Source organism: Globicephala melas, chromosome 8 (genome assembly GCF_963455315.2).
Source record: "Globicephala melas chromosome 8, mGloMel1.2, whole genome shotgun sequence".
Taxonomy (NCBI): Eukaryota; Metazoa; Chordata; class Mammalia; order Artiodactyla; family Delphinidae; genus Globicephala; species Globicephala melas.
This window is the reverse complement of record NC_083321.1, coordinates 72,819,198-72,840,455: the sequence shown is the minus strand read 5'-3', so window position 1 is coordinate 72,840,455 and position 21,258 is coordinate 72,819,198.

Here is a 21,258-nt window from a genome sequence, read left to right as displayed (position 1 = left end):
AAGCAAAAAAAAAGAGTCAGTCTTAGCTCAAATCGTAACTAGAATAACTCATAACTCTTCACTTAAGGCTTAGCAAAAGAGAAAGATTTACCTGTTTCCAGACATTTAAAATTATCTACCTCCATTTCTGCTTACTTACATGAGTTGTCCATCTTTCAATAAAATATTGCAAAATATATGGAAAGACAAGAAACAACACACTTCCAAGACACAAGGCAATAATCAGAATGAAAATAAGAGATAACACAAATGTTGGAATTATCTGATAAGGAATTTTAAATAACCATGATTAGTATGTGAAAGTTTTAATGGAAAAGTGAGAGCATATAAGATGGAATGGGTAATCTCAGCAAATTTATGGACTCAATGTAAGAATCAATTAGGAATGTTAATGTTAATTGAACGTTAGAAAAAAAAAACTTAGTAAAAATGATTTTCAATGCTTCCATCAAATGCTTGTCATAAATGATAATAGAACTAGGGAACACAATAATAGGTAAACATAAAATGGCCAAAATGAAATAAAAAGAGAATAAATAGTGAAGTAAAAAATACAGAACATCTAAGAGCAGTGGCACAATATTAAGTGTTGTAAAACATGTATAATTAGAATCTCAGTAGGACAAGAAATAGAGAAAAGAAGTAGAGATTGAAGAAAAAGTATTTGAGACTTTCAAAAATTAGTGGCAGACGCCAAACCACAAGCCCAAAAATCTCTGAGAGCACTAGGAAGGATAAATAACAAAAGCAAAATGAAAATTAAACTGCTGGAAAAAACTCAATATTCTGTAATAACCTATATGTGAAAAGAATCTGAAAAATAATGAATATATGTATATGTATAACTGAATCACTTTGTTGTACACTGAAACTAACACAACATTGTAAATCAACTATACTCCAATAAAATTTAAAAAAAAAACAAAGATAAGGAAAAATTTTGAAGGCAGCTAGAAGAAAAAAAAAAGAAAGAAACATGTTCACAGTATAAAAGATAAGATTATAAACAGCATCTCATAGGAAACCATGCAGGCTAAAGACAATAGTGACATTTTTAAAGTGCTGAGAAAAACAGCTACAATTATCTACCCAGAATTCTATACTCAGCCAAAATACATTTCATAAATGAGCAGAGAAACCAAAACTTCTTATACAAATAAAAACTGAGAGAATTCATTACTAGCAGACCTAATCTACAAGATTAGGAATTTAATTCAACTAACTGGTTAATCAGATAACAAAACTACTGATAAGTCAATTAGTGATGCAATCTAGGGTTAAGAGAAAGCAGGATCAGATAGTGGCTCTGAATAAAGAATAAAGAAGCTCTGCTGTCCAGCAGGAGCTAGAACTCTGATACCAGAAGCATCTGGAATCTCAGAGAAGCCACAACCACACATAGAGATGCTTCCTGAAATAACAACTCCCTCTGGGAATTCAATTGCCTAAATAAAGCTGGAAAAGAGTCAACTCCCTTTGGGAATTCAACTGGAAACTAGGGTAAATTAGCCGAGGAAATACAGACTGCAGCATTCAGCCTCTCAAAGATATAAAATAAAGAAAGAGCAAGAATTGCATCTGAGAGAAAAGAAACAAATGACCTATCCCATTCACACTTAAAATATTTTTCTGTAACCATTTCACCACTGTACTCTAACTCCTAAACAAAACGTCATGTCTCTGCCTAATATTATGCAACTGTATTTCATAAAACACAACTAATCTTCCTCTCTCTCCAAAGTCTCATCAGTTATCACATTAATTTCAATAGCTTGGGATCTCCAGGTAATATGAAGACTTCCCCATATATATAGCTTCTTGTGGTCTTGTGACACATGGACTAAATTGAATATTTAAACATCATTCATACTCTTCATAGAAATAACAGGACAGAGGTAGGGAGACAATAGAACTAGTTAATATACACAGGTTAATGTAGTAGTATACAGGTATATATAATCTTTTTCTCTGTCTCTGACTCTCTCTCTCTATCTCTGTCTCTCTCTCTCACACACATGCACAAACCTGCTAAATTCCTCATTGCCTCATTTCTATTATTTTCTAGAATACTGTAATTATTTATCGCTTCCTTTTTCTACCACCTATACCTCCTTTGTCCTAAGACAGCACCTCAGCTGATCACTTTTTTCTTTAAGACTCTTGTTGAGTTAAACTCATTCCGGAAAGGTCTACATATTTATTTGTCCATATTTTATTCAGTTGATGTACTTTGATATTAGGCATGACAGTAATCAGGAGAATTCCAGTGAATCCTCTGCTTCCACATATAGACCCACAATTGCATTACAGAAACAAAAAAAACACTTATCCCTGACAATCAAAATTAATGATCCCAGCCAGTACAGACCTTGTTTTTGGCTTATTGAACACCAGTGATATAGAATAGGCACCTAAGAAATCTAGGCTTCCAGTAAGAATTAATGGAATCATTCAAACAGCAGTAAATGTTTCTAGCTATGTGTGGGAGACTTTTGTTAAAAATATTGTTGACTTAATGTTGACTTTTAGAATATGAACTTTGATATTTCCTCACTATGAATTCCCTATTGTTAAACCTTTAGTGTTGGTCTAGCACAAGCTTCACTTTGAAGTCAGTTAAAACAGACAAAAGTTGTGTAAACTACTAAATATATTTCTTTCAAAAAAAAAAAGATGACAATCTACATAGATTTAAGAGAAGCCTGTTAGCTGTGAGAAGATTGCCTTATGGAAACTAACTGGTTTCTCTTAATGACAGCTATCCTGATTAGGTTAGCTTTAACTTCTGGCATTAGCTGCAGCTCTTTTAATTATGTCTGTTTAAAAGTCACAGGGAGGACTGAATATACTGAATATACTGAATTCTATCCGAAACAAGACAAATAATGGCTAAACAAATGTCATGATTAAACACACAGAAACCAACCAAACTGTTGAAGTATGATGATTTTTCGTTCCTCAAATGTAGTGTTAGTTTACAAAGAATAAAATTCAATATGATTGCATTTATTGACATTTTAAAATGGCCACATTTTTAGTTAAAACAAAAAAAGGCAGAATTAGAGAAAACAAGTTTATGGAGATTGATATGTTTCTTATAATTGCTGAGGAAATCAAATTTTCCATTAGGTGAATTAGATTTTAAGTGCCTAAGAGTGAGAGAATTACAGTTAGTAAATATAAAATTAAAGAAAATATCTGTGATATAAATAATTTCCTAATTTTTTGTAAACATTTTTTTTTGTTTTGCGTTAGGTTTTCTTGAACAGGGATATACTATAATCTATATATCCTAATTGATATATGATTTAGTTACTACAAATCAACCTTAAAGTTGCTTTACTATCTCACTTGAATGTTGCTGCATGTCTAGGGAACTCAAATGAGAATGAAAGAGTGGCCTTTAATTAAGAGATAAAAGGGTGCATTTCTTAAAACAAAAGCATGTGGCAGGATTATTGACTCCACTTTGCCACCAGCTCAGCACATTGGTTGATGGTATTGATTGCTGAAATGCTAACAAATAATGGGACCATAAAAAGCTGTAATTGTCTATTGCTATCATACCAGTATCAAGAGGTACTAAAAGCAGACTAGTTGCCTTCGGTCATTTGAAAATTACAACAATCAAATATATTCCATCAGTGATTTACAATATAGCTGGATTTTGTTTCAGGAACTTTTCTTACTTTGTTCTTAAATTTAAAAACATATTTCAAATTAGAATGGTTGTAATTTGTGTGAAACATATAGGTTTCAAATACCAACTACTTAGAATTTTGCTGCTACCAGAAAGAATGAAAATATTAATTCAAAATATCACTGCTTGATTTCTTAATGATCTATTGTTCTCTGCTGCTAATTATATATTCCAGTAAGGGAGACAGCTATAAAATGCAAACTTCTCCCCACTGCTCTCAGATATTCATTAATTTCAGTTTATATCATAAATTCTATAAAGTAGAAGAGAATGGTGCTATAAAGACAGATCTTGCAAAACCAACATTATACTGCAATGCAAAAAAAAAAAAAAAAAAGAACTTCAGACTAATTATACAGAACCTAGACCTATTTCTATACCTATACATGTCTTATGTGAAGCCTTATTCACATGCCTCAACTTTTTCATTGTAAATGTAGTGTCTTTAAAAGACTTCTGGGATATTGCATGTTCAAGTCATTAGTTAAAAGAAGATGCCCTTTGTATTTAAATACATTTAATTGGAATTCCTTGTGTGTCACTCACCAGCTTTTATTTACTTGTTTAACCTTGAGAAAGTTACATTTTCTAAACCTCAGTTTACTATATCTGTAATAAGGAGATTTAATTATTTATGTATTATATTAATAAGAAATAAAAGTGCTTGGCATCTTCTAGGCATTAAATGAATATGTTTTCCTTGTATGCTTCATCTTCCCCTTTAGAGTTCCTTCTAGCTCATCCTATGGTACCATCCTATGATTCTAATAAATACAAAGAATATTAAACAAAGCTAGTGTTACTATGATAATTTACCTCAACAATATTTGCATGGGTGTAATCATCTTATTTGCTTATTTGAGGTATTCCAGACAAATAGTTTGCAAATTATGCCATAAGAGTAACCCTCACATTAAAAAAATTGTGGTTGAGTGTTTCTAAAATTAGCTATTTGAAAAAAAACTGTATATCACAAGCAGTATAATCTTCTCTAACAAAAATATTTCTTCATTAAATAAATATTTATTGTACTTCCTCAGAGAGTTATAAAATATTTGTTTTTATTCTAACAACTTTTAAGTTTACCAATTACAGGGCTGCATGTTATGTACTAAAAAATGTTTCTTGTTCAGTGAAAACTTTATGTTTACTCCCAAGCATGGTTAAAAGAAAAAAATCAACCTTAGAACTTATTTCATTTGACCTTTCTGATATAGTAAAAAAACACAGTTCCAACTCTATATACCTCCATGTTCTGTGACCAATAGGCCTATGGCTTGAAGCTTTGGGTATAGAGGACTCCTACTTGGGAGATAAGGAAACACTGACCTTTGTTCAAGGAGCAGAGTTAAAAAAAAGAGGAAAAATGGAGACCAAGAGGCAAGATTAATCTCAGTCTTCTTTCAGTATATCAGTTATTTTTTTAAATAAACATTTAAAGTCTTAATCTGAAACGCCCTTAACAATATATCATTGGTTATAAAATCTTTTTACTTTGTCAAGTGAATGAATATTTATTCACTGCCTAAAGCTAATCACCACTTCACACCCTATGGGTCTGATAAAAAAATATTTAAACTACTACCATTATTTTCATTTTTCCAATAATATAGGAATCTTATGCAATCTGTATGGGCATAAGTAGGCTTCTGATGAAGTACTGTAAGATATTAAGACAAGCTCATGTGTTTATTTGGAGGGAAATGAACAAATAATGATATCTCAAGTAAACATAAAAAAAAGAAAAACAGAGAGAGAAATGGTTTTACAGAATTATAGAGTGAGTAGCTAGTGTTTCTGTTAGAATCTAGAATTTGTTCCTCTTACTGAAAAGTTGTTACTTAAATTTTTCCAATAATGGCAAAATTATGCTTGTCTTAAGGCTTAGAGTTTGGTCAAGAACAAAAAAAAAAAAAAAAAAAAGAGTTTTCAGATTCCCTGCAATTCTTGAAGAACTGCAAGGTTTGGGCCAAAAACAAATGGAGAGACTATATATTGAATAGAGTTCTAATTTCAGAGAGTTCTAAATTCAGAGAATTCTTAGTTCAAAATCCAGCTCTACCTCATTTTAGTTGTCTTGGGCAATTATTTTTGCAATTCTAATTTCAAGGGTCCTTATTACTGAAATTGGATAATAATAACAGTATATTCCTTGTAGACTTACTTTAAAAATGAAATGAGTTGATATATGTAAAATGGCTATTACTGAGTCTGATACGAATGGTTATTAACTGGAATAAAATAACACAAACAAAAAATGTGGAATAGTTGAGAGAAACCCACTTTGCTGTGGTGTGGCTAGACCCAGCCAGATTGTCACATGGTAACTAAAGTACTCATCTCAGTCTCTCCCCCTCCTTCCCTTCCCGCCTTTCTTCTTTCCCCTGCTTCCACCATGCCCTACCTCATTTACACACACACCTATATTTTAAAGTATAATACTAAGGGCTTATCATTGTTATTTAAAGGTGAAAATATGGGAGTTATAATTCATCTCAGTAAGATTTTTGTCAATATTTTCCAACTCCTGTAGATATATCTATATAAACATACAGATGTGTTAGTACTTTCTGCTGGTCTGAAGCTCTCATAGGCTACTGTTTCTATTTCCATTTGTCCTGAGTTCTCTCCTTATACAGTCCCTAGTGATTAGATACCTAGTTGGGCAACAGATGTAGTATGTGGCCAATCAGTTTAAAAATACACCAGTGTGAGCAAAAGGTTCATGTGAAGAACATGTTAGGGTTTTGAAACATCTTAAAGCTATACAAAGCATTTGAAACAACTGTCATCTTTTATGTAGATAAAAAGGTGAAGTGTCCAAAGGCAGAATTTGATCTAAATCTGTAAAAAGGAGTAAAAAAACACTTGGAAAACATAAGAGGTTATTTCAATCTATTCATGAGTTAAACTCACTTATAAGCAGAAAACATTGTTTAAATTGCAAATGTCCAAAATTAGTTAGAAAACATTTAGAAATAACCATATTTTTCCCCAGCACATCCAAGCTAATATTAATTGTAAATAAAGACTTTAGTCAGAACTTTCCATCTTATGAATAAATGAATAGATGAAATTATCCTGATCCAAGGAGGTCTATCATACCCAGGCAGGATCAATAAATAAGTATATGGAAATATCAAGGAAGATTGATCAGGTATTGACTCAGAGCAAAGCTGAGTCCTCATTACCTTATTAGTACAAAACATTCAGGTACCTCTTACTTGTGTAGTTATGTTCCAAGAACATTGTGATTTTTATACTCAAAGATACTAGTGATAAAGGTACTTTTGAAAGAAATGAAACAATAATATTGCTCATCTGCTAATTTGTCTTTTAGCTTTAAAAAATTGGTGTATCTCAGGGTTGGTGTTTAGTCCAGTTTACTTCATTAATTTTATTGAATAAAAATCAAACATTTTGTAAACTATATCTTCACTATAATACTGCTTGGGGGCTCTATCCTGTTAAGGCCCTAAATGATATTGCATTATGAATATGAACATTATGTATAAGTATGAATATATTAACATTATGTTTAAAACTAAACAATATTGAATATTGGACTAGATTGAAATGTGTTAAATTCTAGGGCTAGGCTCTAGTCGATACCTACTTAGTGTTGTAAGTTCCTTCACTTTTCTGTGTCATCTCTGTTTGTAAACTCTCCAGGCAGTTGATTCTCTCCTCTCTGATTGAAAGGTATGGCCTTGCTTGGTTGCTGTTTAGAGATTTATTGAGCAAATAATTTTTGCTTTCTGCCATGGTGCTTCTAAAACTGAATCTTTGCCATTTTCTAGCTGTAGGGGAAACACGATATTCTATGGTGTACATTTTAAATGCTAAGGAAGCAATAAACAAATCTCCCTTATTTTTAACTTTTTGTTGTGTTTTTTTGTTTTGTTTTGTTTTTTCCCCTTCCTTATGCAGTTCTTTAATGAAAAACTCAGATTTATTCCCATGGCCTCTGTGGTAATATTCATTGCAAACATCATTATGGATGTGAGGTCTTTCCCTTAATTAAGAACTAAAAGGCTTCATTTCCTAAAACGAAAGCATGTGGCAGCCTTTATTGATCTGGTTTGTGTCGCCAGCTGAACACATTAGCAGAGATTATTGATTACTCTAGTGGTAATGAGCTTGGGTTCCTTGTCAGGTGAAGTCCACATTCCTTGGGAGCATTTTCTGGAAACTGGCTAATGTGCAAGTACATGTTCACTGTGATATATGATTCAGTAGACTTTTTAAGCTTTATGGCCAATGAATCATTCTTTAAAAATATAACAGCAGTCATTAAAAAGGTTATTTTCCAGTCATTATCTTTTGATAATTTCTTCTGAATGCTAACGATGCACTTATGAATAGATGCTAAACCAAAACAAGTGGAACATTAAAGAGATGTGATCACATATGGCTCATACTGCTTTTAATAAGTTTTCAAGTAACCATCTTCATTATCGTCTGATGACCAAGCTGGGCAACTTAACTAGTTCAGCTTCATCATGATAAATAGTCATGATCTCCACCTAGTGTTTGAATAAGAATTGATGAAAACAGCTTCAAGGATTGATGCATAATAAGAAATGGTAATCTAGGTAGTAAATGTGTGTGACATTTCTTAAGAAAAATGATGTAACTTCTTCATTACAGGAAATGTTTTAGATAAATATTGCTAAAATATACCTCACCCCAAGATTTCTATTCAGGTAAAAGACCTATTTATTAATTCATTTGCATGTAACATTGCCAAATGGGATGAATGAAAGCAATGAGGGGCTTATTATCCTTTTGACAGGATAACGTCATGGTGATAGTTGGACTTCTTGGATTATTATAGATATATATGTGTTCAGCCAAAAGAAACTGGGTGATCTTAAAAAACATTCAGAAATGTCTCTGGAAAATCATTAGAATGTTTGGGTTTTGAATATACTAGCTTCATTACAGATAAATTCAAAACGACTTGAGGGATAAAATTCTATCCTGCTAAATGGAAGGAAGAGACGCTCATGAAAATACTGTGCAATGGTTTAATAAGAAGTACAGCCAGGGCTTCCCTAGTGGCGCAGTGGTTGAGAGTCCGCCTGCCAATGCAGGGGACGCAGGTTCTTGCCCCAGTCTGGGAAGATCCCACATGCCGCAGAGCGGCTGCGCCCGTGAGCCGTGGCCGCTGAGCCTGTGCGTCCAGAGCCTGTGCTCTGCAACGGGAGAGGCCACAGCAGTGAGAGGCCCGCGTACCGCAAAAAAAAAAAAAAAAAAAAAGTACAGCCAATGAAAATTCTAAGAGATGTTATTCGGAGCCTGGAATTTTCACGTTGATTTTGGACTTATGAAAAATTATTTCATTTCAAACCTTCAATATTTTTATAGTCTACTGAGAGGTTTCTGCTCAGTCATTGAATGTGTTACAAGGCCCTCTGGGGCCCACTTCCAGACAAAGAAAACATCTACCTTTCCTCTCTGACCATTTCTGCAACACCTGACTGAAGGAACAAAATTGTTTCTGACCTTTGAATCAACCCAATTCCCAATTCTCATCAGTCTGCAAAAAAGTTATCCACAATACATTGATAGTTTATATTGCTCCCATCTCTGGTAGATCGTACAGTATGTGAGCCCTAATGCAGTGATATATAAAGTTAATGGAGATGCAAACACAATGGACAAAATAATATGTTATTTGTAATTTAGAATCAAGTTCACCTTTGAAAATGGAAAAAATTGATATTTGGCGATGTGGAATCAGCAGCAGGTTTCCAAAGCCAGGTTTATCAATATAGCTACAGAATTTTGTTAACAAATTCTTATCCAGATAATACATAGTTCTTCTGAAAATTTGCTTACCTGTTTCATTTACATGGCATTTTATATTGATTAGATTATCATGTTAAATGACAAACTTTCACGCAGAATATTTTTTTTCTGAATGATTTAGTATTTGTTAGGTAGTATCAGTAAAATCATCTTGCATGGTATCACAAATGGGTCCACCTCATACCAAAAGTTCTATACTCTTCAACATTGGTAAGTGTGACAGGCTATACATTACATACATTTTTATTTTCTAATAGCATGATTTTTAGTAGAGATAGCTCAATTCTTGAAAATAAAAATTGAAAACTTTAATTCAATGAACATGTACAGAGTAAAGTATAAATCCTCATCACAAAATCTCAATGCCTCCAAGATCTTGCCCTGCTATCCTTCCCAGTTAACTCATTTGCACACACACACAAACACACACATAAACACACACACTCCACAACAATAGCAGGGAAATAACTTTTTTTTCTTCCCTAGACATTTTCTTTTCTCCAGTTCTGTCTGTCCTGTTTGCTCTTCTTGGAATGTCCTCTATTCCATCTCTACTTGGCAAAGTTGCTCCTGTGGACAAGTGGCCCAAATCCAAGAAGACTTCTCTGACTTAGGGAATAATAATAATAAAACTCTTAGTGCTCTGTTATGCTCACAAGTGTTTTTGTACCTTATCACATTATATCTCACATTTTAATTTACATAGAGCATCTGTTGCCTTCCTAGGCCTGAATATTCTTCCATTATAAGTTTTGAAACATGCACCTCTGTTTCTCTCTAAATATCTGGAACAATTTCTTGCATGCAGAAAATATTTATTTGAATAAAATTGAAATGATACCTTAGAATGCTCTGTCTAAATGTGCTGTCACTTAAATGCTATAAAAGGATTTCACTTCCTAAATACAAAAAGGGTTTGTTGTTAGGGGTTCTCTTTATCTATGGATAAAATAGCTGATAATATATGCAGTAGTACTTTCTAACATATGGAAATTGAGAGTAGCTGCAATATACCACCCTCCCCCCTTTTCTCCTTATTCAGGCTCTGGATTTTATTTTTCTTTGTTATCAAAGAAAACAAAGTATATTTGTCCTATACTGCTTCTTCCTAATATCACCATCTTATTCCATCTGTGGTGTGGCTTTTCAGTAAAGACTAAGGTGGACCTGGGTTCAAATTTTGCTTCTTAATACTTAAATGTTCTGCATTACTTTGCATGCTATTTATCAAGTTTCAGTTTCCTGATCTGCCTCACAGGTTTTTCATGAAAATCAAGTTAGTTATGCAAGGAGATATTGAGAATGGTATGGGCTTTGAAATATGATTAACCTGAATTTACATCTTTGTTCTACTATCTATTAATCTATAGCCAGGTACCTCTCTAAAGCCACAGTTTCCTTATTTTTACATGAACATAATAGCACCCATTTAATAGAAATGCTGGAAAAAATATTAAAATAGATGTTTTCTGTACATGAATTATACCAATTAATCTACAAATGTTGATATATCCCCTTTCTATCAAATACACAAAATACACACACACTGATAAGTTGTTGATATTGATGATTTGTCTGATATCCACATCAGAACAGATGCTTGTTTTTTGTTTTCTACAAATACTCCATTTAATAGTACATAAATGATGTATTAAATAGGGTCTAATGTACATGTGGATTTTCAATTTTTTTCATTTTTCTGAAGTTATATAATGGTTTTTTGGGGGTAGTCTCTACTTATTTAGTACTCTGGAGAAGACAAGTTATAGCAAAGTATCATAAAAGCATCTTTCTTCATCATTTAAAAAAAGGAAGATATATTATCTAATGACATACTTTCAAGTTACTGTATTCTGTTTATCCATGTTATACCTTCTCTTCTTATCAACCATTCATACTTCCCTCCATATCTTTCCTTAACCATTTGATTCTATTCAAATTTGTCATATCAATCAACATTTTACATCATAATGTAGCTGATCCTAAACTGCTCAAAATTCTTATGGAAGTCAATAGTTATATGATGAAATTTCTCTTAAATTAATTCACATAGTCTCAGGACTTCCCTGGAGGTCCAGTGGTTAAGACTCTGCACTTCCACTTCAGGGAGTGTGGGTTTGATCCCTGATCAGGAAACTAAGATTCCATGTGCTGGGCAGGATGGCCAAAAAAATAATAATAATTCATATAGTCTCATAATATCAAGTGTACTGATTATACAATACGTACACCTCTTTAGACTGCAGCAGATAATAAAGCTCTAGCAATGTCTAAGATGGTGATGCAGTCTTCTATCCATCCTTATGGAAACTGTCTACTCAGGTCACACAGAAGCAATGGCTTTGCACCGCACTATATGAACAATCTTGAACAGGCCCATTGTATGAAGATAAGAAAGTGAGAAGTGTGTGTGCTGCCTAGGCAGCCACAGGGAAAGAGAAGAAAGTGACCTCTACATCTGTAACTAAGACTCTTCATTCTTTCCTGTACATAATACATTTTAAAGTAAACAATTTAAATTCTGTCACTGACATACTTTAGTCATGGCATTCTTTATGACTATTTTGCAGACAACTATTATATTCTGATTTGAAAAAATATTAATACAGATTTTCTTTTAAAAAACATGGTATAGAAGGGAAGTTTAGACCATTCACTTCTACTGACAGAGAAACAAGATAATACAGATTACCCATGCAAATGCTTATTTTGAATTTTAATACTCAGAGATAACTGAAAGAATTTTTAAAATCTCATTTTTTTCTGATATCACTTTAGAAGGAATAATATGATAACAGCACAGATGACATTTTTGTTTAAAAATCTGCTTTGATTTATCTCATATAAGCTTTAGTTATAATTTCCCTTGGGTGTTTTCTGGTGGATATTCTTATATATTGAAGAAATTCTCATTTGATTCAAATGATTCAGCAAAATGTGATTTGATTCTCAATATATGTCATGTCTTAACTCACACCTTGTTTTAGTCACATAAAAGAATATTAGTTAATAATTAAAATTCATAAATGACAATAACATGCAAACACATGAATTAATCTAGCAATATGATAAGGGGAAAATACTACCAAATGTTTATACATATTGCTATATCTTTCAAGTAAACAAAAAGTCATTTAAAGTAGACATATAGATTTAAAAAAAAAAGATATATAAAAAAGAGAGAGAGAGAATGATGAAAGCAGTATTTGAGATAGTAGTTACACACTAGTGAAAGGCAGGAAAATGGATTGGTGGGAGGCACTATGTGATTTGATAGGCTACTAGGGGCTGTTGATGGCAAAAACTCAGCCACTGGCACTGAATTGAATCTCAGAGGCAGATTTTTGTGTGGGGTAGACAGGAATAGCTTTATTGCTTTGCCAGGCAAAGGGGGACACAGTGGGCTCCTGCCCTTGAAAACTGTGTGCCCCAACCTGTGAGGATTTGGTAAGGAGTTTTATAACAGTGGTTCAAGGGCAGAGTTGCTGATAAGATTAGGGTGTGTACAGCGTCTGCACTCCTTTAATCTGGGCTCAGGTAATCTCTTGATGAGCTTCTCTGGTTCCTTTAATTTGGCCTCAGGTGGTCTTCTCTGGAAAGAAGAATGCTAACTGCATTTGCTGAGTGTTTTGTTCTGTAAAGAGCTCAAAGATATTGTTATGTGTATTCCTTGAGGTGGAACCAGGGCCCTGCCCCAAGGCTGCACTATTATTTCTTGGTTGCTCCTCCCTTGTCTCTGCATTCCCTCCCTTCCTGGACTAGCAACTGTTTGAACCTACTCTTTTGGGACTCAGGGAAGGTCATGGAGGCTGGAGTCTGTTTCCAGCAAACAAGGAATGGGGGGGCACAGAAAGCCTTCCATACCCAGGAGCCCCATAGGGTCCTGCTTGGTTTCACTATTGATCCTAAGTTTTAAGATAAGTGTTGGCCAAAGATAAATAATTTGAGTGTCAAAATGTATAATGTAGAAATGGATTATAATGCAAAGTAGAAAATAAGTCCATTCATATCTAGATGAACAGTTGATTAGTTAAATAAATTGGAAAGAATAACTGTATCTCCTGTATAGAAGATTCCAAATAATTTATGTAGCTACTCCTCCCTCCAGGAGGGGAGCTAAAAATCTCCCAACAACTTGAATGTGGGATGTACTTAGTGAACTTGCTGCCAAAGAGTAGAGTGCAGAAGAGAGAGGAGGGGAGAAAGTAAATTTACAATGAAGAAACCTGGCAAATACTAACTCTGCCAGGTGATCAAGGTTAACATAATCAATTATGTCATGTTGATAGTATGTACCCTTGATATGATGTAAGGAAAAGACATTTCACCTCTGTGATTTTCCTCTTAAAACCCAGTGAACTCAATCTAATTATGAGAAAAACAGCAGACAAACCTAAATTGAGTGGATTAGTCCACTCAGGCTACCAATACAAAATACCACAGGCTCCATGACTTAAATAATAAACATTTATTTTCTGACAATTCTGGAGGCTGGAAGTCCAAGATCTACATGTCCACAGGGTAGATTCTGGTGAGATTTCTCTTCCTGGCTTGCAGATGGCCACCGTGTCCTCACATAGTCTTTCCTCTGTGGGAGAACACAAAGAGAGCAAGCTCTGGTGTCTGATCCTCTTCTTATAAGGACACAAATCCAATCAAAATAGGGCCCCACCCTTATGACCTCATTTAATCTTAATTACCCAATTCAAAGCCCTATTACCATGTAAAGTTGCATAGGAGGTTAAAGCTTCAACATGCGAATTTGAAGGGCACAATTTAGTCCATAATATTGAGTAACATTATTTAAATCTAAAACTGTATTCCACAAAACAATCAAGGTCATTAAGGATAAGGGAAGCCTGAGAAATTGAATAGAGGAGATGCAGTTAGGAAAACATAATAGTTAAATGTAATGTGGTACCTGGATGAAATTCTAGAACAGAAAAGGAACACTGGGGGAAAACTTGTGAATTCCGAATAAAGTGTTCAGTTTAATTAATAATAATACATCAATGTGTGTTTCATTTTGTTACAAACATAAAAATGTGATGGAGGGTATCAACATTAAGAAAAAGTAAGTGAGGGGAATACAGGAATTTTGTGTACTCTGTTTGTGACATTTCTGTAAATCTAAAATTATTGTAAATTTAAAAATTTATTTAAAAAATAAAATTAAAAAATACTAATGGAGGACCAAAATAAAAGAGAAACAAAGAAACAAAATTAGTCCATGGGTGAGCTAATTAATATGTAAGCTTTACTAAGAAAGGCTTATAATTGTGTTGGGGCTCCCAAGGACAACTCTCAAGCTCAACGACTTGCTAGAAGGATTGACAGAGCTTAGAAATTCACTATATTCATTCTTATGATTTATTACAGAGAAAGGATGTAGTGAAAATTAGCAAAGGGAAAACACACATAGACAAAGTCCAGAAGAAATCAGGCACAAGCTTCCAGGTGTTCCCTTCAAGTAGTGTGGTGTGGAGATACACTCAATCCTCCCAACAGCAATATGTGCCAACTCTTGTGAAGTATTGCCAGCCAGGGAAGCTCACCTAGTCCTTGGTGTCCAAGATTTTTATTGAGGATCAGTCACGTAGGCATGCAGTACCCACAACTCAGTCTCTAGCACCACAGAGATCAAACAGAATTAGCATGGCCCAGGGCCTCAGGCAACCCAAAACACTCTTATCAGGCAGGACATTCCCCAGGCTTGGAGGTTATCTCCTAGGATCTGGTTAAGGGCCAGCCTTCCTGAAGGCAAGCATGTCTTTGGAATGTGGGGGACTTGGGCAACCCAGACCTGATGAGTTAACTCTTTTTTTACACAGTAATGAATCTGATTTTGTATACTTGTGCTCAGTAATATAGTATAATGAATAAAAATTGTATCATGCTTATATACTTGAACTTAAGGAATATAAAACTATAGGCAATATAATCATGTACAGGAGAAACTTACAAAGCAATATAATTAGTGATTTAATAAAGAAAATGAAATTTCAACATGAATCCATAGGAAAGAAATTATTGTATTTGAGAAGTGAGGTCAACATAATTACTTTAAAAACATATATATATATATATATATATATATATATATATATATATATATATATATATATTGTAAGGTCGGATCTTAACAAACGGCACCGCAAAACAGAGGAAAGCTTCAAGTGAGCTTTATTAGGGAGCACTCCCGGGCGAGGTTCACTGGTCCAAGAGAAAGGGGCCAGAGAAGTCGCACCCGGGCGAGGGTCGGGCAAGATTTTATAGGGGAAGAAGGGAAAGGGGTGTGGTGAATCTAGGAGGGCGCAGGGTATTCCTTATTTGGTGGTCTTTTCGGGTATCCTGGGGAACCGTTGGTCCCGCCCCTCAAAAGGCGGGAAGGCTGGGCTGGATTCAAAGTCCCCAGGTCAGTTCCTGGAACTGGGTGGTCCAGAATGTCTCCAGGGCAGTTTCTGGAACTGGGTGGTCTGGAGAATTTCGGTCTGATGCAACCTGTGAATCTGATTGTGTTCCCCTGCCTCAGGCCAGTTGGCCTTACATATATATATATATATATATATATATATATATATATATATATATATATATATATATGCATGCCCAGGACACAGCTGCTCCTAAGTAGACATTTGATTGATGTAAGTTAATTAACATGCTTCTTTAGGATTTTTTTTTTTTTTTGTAACTTGGAACTACTGAGAGTGAGCTTGAATCCCTTGTTAATATGAAGTTGGGACTTACAAGTTTTGGGTGTTGTGAAACTCATGTTATCAATCTGTGTAGAGGAAGTCATACAAAAGACTGAAGACAGGAAGAAAGAAGAGTTGTGAGGTGCAGAGAGTCATAAGTACATTCAAACCCTTGATTCACCTCTGCTTGAAGTTCATATGCCCTCCTGTGCTACTTGGTATTTTGTTTCTGTTTTGATCTGTGTTATATCAAGTTATCACTTGATTGTTACCAAAGGAATCCTTCCTGAAACAACCAAGTTAAAGCTTTCATAGAGGAAATGGCATTTGACTAAATTTTTAAAGACTAATCATCACCAATATTTGTTAAAGATGTTCTATGTTTCAGATACATGCTAAATGTTGGAACTCTTAGACCGATAAAATATGAATGCTGTTCTCAAATTGTTGACAGTTAAATGAAAATGAACATGTAAACAGTTTAGAGCAATTTAGTATGCTTAACACTCTAAAGAATTATAGTAAAAATGTTGAGGCATGAGTCTGATTTTGCTGGTAGAAGAGAGAAGAAAATACATTCTAGGAACAAAGAATTCAAAATGATTTAGACTAGCTGAAGTATTGGAAGTAGCTGAGATCACTCAGAAGAAGTAAGATATAAATATTACGGCACCTAGGAGAAATTACTATTACAGAATGCGTTCTAGAAAAGTAAAAGAAAAAAAACAAAGCAAATAAATATCACGAAAGAAAAAAAAAGTAAGCCTAATATTTTCCAAAGAGATTTCTTTGTTAGAATGAATTAATGCTTTAAAAAATGATTTATTTTGAATCATCCCTGAACATTTAAACTAAATCCAATTCCTTAAAACTGGTTCTAATTCTCATGCCTCTACTATTAAAAAAATTATGTAAGAGACCCTGAAAAACTTAGTCCCCCAAACTGCTCCTCCCCACCCACACTGATAAACCCAAGCTTCTCAACTGGGTGGCTACAAAATCTCAAGAACAGTTTCTTCATTTTCAGAATCCGTTTTTTAGCCCTCTATTTCTGAAGCAAACTGAATTTTCAACTCACTCTTCTAGAAAAAGCCTCTCCCCCAACAAAAACAAAAACATTCTTTCAGAACCTTCTCATGCCTGGGATTTTAAATAAAGATCTATGCTTAATGATACTCTAGTTGATTTTCTTCAGTTTCATGTGTTGTGCCTTGAATCAGGACTGGACGCCTTCTGCTCAGCCCAGGACACTCAAAGGGGACAGATCCTGTCAAGTAGTCCTTGATGGCTCCCCTCCTCAGAGTTCCATTGACTACACACCTGAGTAAATTCTGTTCCTAACAAACTAGTGCCCTTCTCTTTTTACACTGATGCACCACATAAGCCTTTATTCTTCTGTCTTAAGTGTGTTTGGGACAATCTTTGATTCATTTTGTTTCACTGCTCAGGAATCTCATAGATGATGCAGGAGCACAGGGACAAGACTCTCTGTATGTGACTGTCTCTTGTTCATTCTTGTCGTTTGAGTATGAGCAATCATCTGTCATTCAACATGTCTCCAGTTCGTTGCTTACCTTCTTACATGTGCAAACATTACTTTACAAATCACACTGTGTTACTAAATTTGGTACATAAATAAGCACTCTGTGTGATACCTTAGAATAAAAGGATTCAAAGATTCTAAGTATTCAATGGTCAGCATTTTTTGCTTGGTATGAAGAAACTGCAAAAAAAATATGAAAACCCTAAAATTACTTCCATTAAGAATTTATTTAGAAAAGGCTAATAAAAATGTAGAATTAATTTCCTCTCCCTCTTCCAGCCTAACTGCAAATTGATATCCCTACTGTACTCTTTTACATGGACTTCCTCTTCCCTCTTACTCTGCTCTCCCTCCTCCTGTACCTTTTTCCAAACTTTTTTGCCCTTTCCATGACCACCTCTATCTAAACACTCCCCTGTCACTGGTCAGTATTTCTCCTAATGTTTATCCTGGGTGGAGAAAATGCCCAGCTCCATTAGTTCTCTATTTTAGAAATTTGGTGAAGGTCAGATTTGCAAAATCTAGCTAAGGACTTATCCATCTCTCATAACAAAAGACAAGGTTTCACTAAATAACTTAGAATTGCTCTAAGAAATTACAATTCAAAATTATTTTATCTATATGAATTAGTTATATCCTCAAGAGATGTAAAATTGTCAAAACTTGGTTAGAAAAATCAGAATGAATGGATTACTAAGAAAACTTTAAACATATGCAGGGACAGTTGAACTTGGATGGATATGAAAACAGTATAAAATAGATCAAGACCTTTTAGCAGCTATCCATTTGTATTTTCTATTAAAATTGCCTGTTTAAAATTCAGATGTGTAAATAGAGAAATGATAAATTCTTCCTTGATTTCAGAGTTCACTTAACTACCATCTTCTGGGAATACTTTGGTTTTAATAGGGGTGAATATATCATAACTACCTAATCTACCTCTGTTATTGTTATTGTTGTTGTTGAGTGGCCCTCCCAGGGTAGTGTATTCAAGGCAGTAGTCCTTATCTTTATGATCTAAAATCATGTCAATTCACAAACTCAGGTGGATGGATCAGAATTAAATTTGAATGCCTAATTCCCCTTTAGTCTGGTTACCACTCAGACTGAATACCAGCCCAGACTCTCTGGATGTCCACCAGGGAAAAGAAAGATGCTTGAAGACCAGGAATATTTAAGGTAAAATCTTGAATATTCAAAAAACGTCTATATAACATCCCCTGCGGCCTCCACTTTGTCCATCTCAGTACTTAAGTAGACAAGAGAAAGTCATCCCTTCCTGGGAATAGCTGCATTTAATGACCAAACTGCCTTATTAAGATGTGTGTACCAGGAGGACATGAGAAAAGTAGAGGTAGACTATCAGCTTTTTGAGTAGTTTCTGCCATAAAAGTCACAGATTGAAAAACTGCCATCAGTCTGGAATGCTGAACACATGACCCATATTAATTGCAATGGCCCTATCAGTATGGCAGGAAGAGAAACAGAAACTGGGTAAAAATCAATACTGGAAATGCCACAGATGGCACCAATGCTCGTCAATAGCCAGATGTAGTCAATCTGTCAGAATTAAGAGGAGACCATGATCCATAGGATGTTTCCTTTCCCATCTTGCAGTTTTTGGTGGGAATTACAGATTTGGCATGCAATTATAGCCTCTGCATCAGAAACAGAGTCTGTTTTGCTTTGGTTTGCTTTGGCTTGCTTTGAGTATTTTTTAGTGCCTAGTCCACAATGTGAGCATGTTGTCATGACTGGTGTGGTGGATTTATGCAACAATCTGGTAGTCCAAGCAATGCAGACACTGTTAAGAGCCTGATGCCAGTTTGTCTCATCAGTGTGGAGGTCCTTTCTGTGGGCATCTATGAGTCACCCAGACAGTTCAATCAGCAACCACAATTTGATTCCATGGTTCATGTCCCTGAAGAGACACTGTCTCTCTCTAATCTACAACAGTCCCAGAGTTGAGTTTCATCCACTGAATGGAGTGACCATGTCCACTTTCAGTTCATGAATTTAATCAACTCACATTTCTTCTCAAATTATGTGTATGGATTGTTCCTAGTTAGGAAACAGTAAATACTGAATAGTATAATTGCCTGTAGATACTTACAAATTCATAGTACTTTCTGGGGAGACCATAGTTGATATGTCAGTTATACAAATTTTTCCATGAATATCCAAATTCAAATGTTTGTCAAAATATTCATATTTTTTAAAAAAAAATTTTTTCAGTGTGACAGATTGATAGGTGCCAGTTAGCTATCTGTTATGGTAGGAACTCTGAGTTTACTTATAAGGCATAAGCAACTTACCTACTATCGAATTTGTAATTCTATGTCCCTGAAAGTCATTGCCTGGACTCTCTTCAATTCACAAGTGCCTAAACCAATAAATAGGAATGAAAAAATAAAAAAAGAAAAATCCACTTTGTGGGGTTGAAAGTCTAAATGACTTCTGCATGCTAAGTTAATTATGTAAATGGCCACTTCAACGAAAACAATGTAGCTTCAAAAAGAAAAACTAATATATTGTTTTATGGAAGGATCAGTCTAGAAGAAATGGTAGACAATTTATTTATAAAAAATAAAGATATGTATTTTCTTTCACTGACAGCTTTCTTAGAATCCTAGAAGAACAAACAAAGTAAGATAATAGAATGGGGCTGATTTTATGAAATTAAATTAAGATAAATATGTTGATTAGGCAACTGAATAAAAATCCAGTACAGGTCAGATATGCAAATTAGTAGTTTTAAAAAATTTTAATCAGAGATATCTGTATTTGAAGTTCTAGTGAATAGAATCCAAATCTGGGAGAAAAAGGCCCAGGGCATTTTCTCTAACTATGATACTACTTATACGTTTATGTTTTATACTTGAAATATGATTTGATTTTTTATACATATAATTTGTTACAACAGGGCTATTCAGGCATATCATATATAGAACATTATATAATTTACATAATCACATGTAATTTCATCAATTTTAAGCTATGATCAGTATTATGTATTAGTTACTAACATGTTTAAATTTTTATTTGTTAATTTCATAGATCTTATATTTATAGAGGAGAAAAATAATATTTTTATATATTTGCAATCTTAAAAGCATATAGCTTCTCAAAAGAATTCCCACCAAGACATTTATTCACTATTTTTTTATTGTTTGTGTAAAATTGTTCTCTCATTCTTCAAGCAAGGGCCACTAGAAATTGCATACATGATTTTGAGGGGAAAAAAGCAAAATCGACTTGGAGTGTATAAGGTTGTTTTAATTCACAATATGCTATTTTACAGTCTCCAGCTCTACATATCAGATCCAAGTCAGATAGAGAAAAAGGGAGCAATCATCAATAGAGACATTTTGAATCTTTTCATGGGGTCACCTTTTGAATAAAACCTATTAGTATTCTGTGAAGATACAGAGGACTGTACATTCAAGATAGAGGACATTCAAAAGAAACTAAATTCTCAGAGAAGAGTTACCTGCACACATATT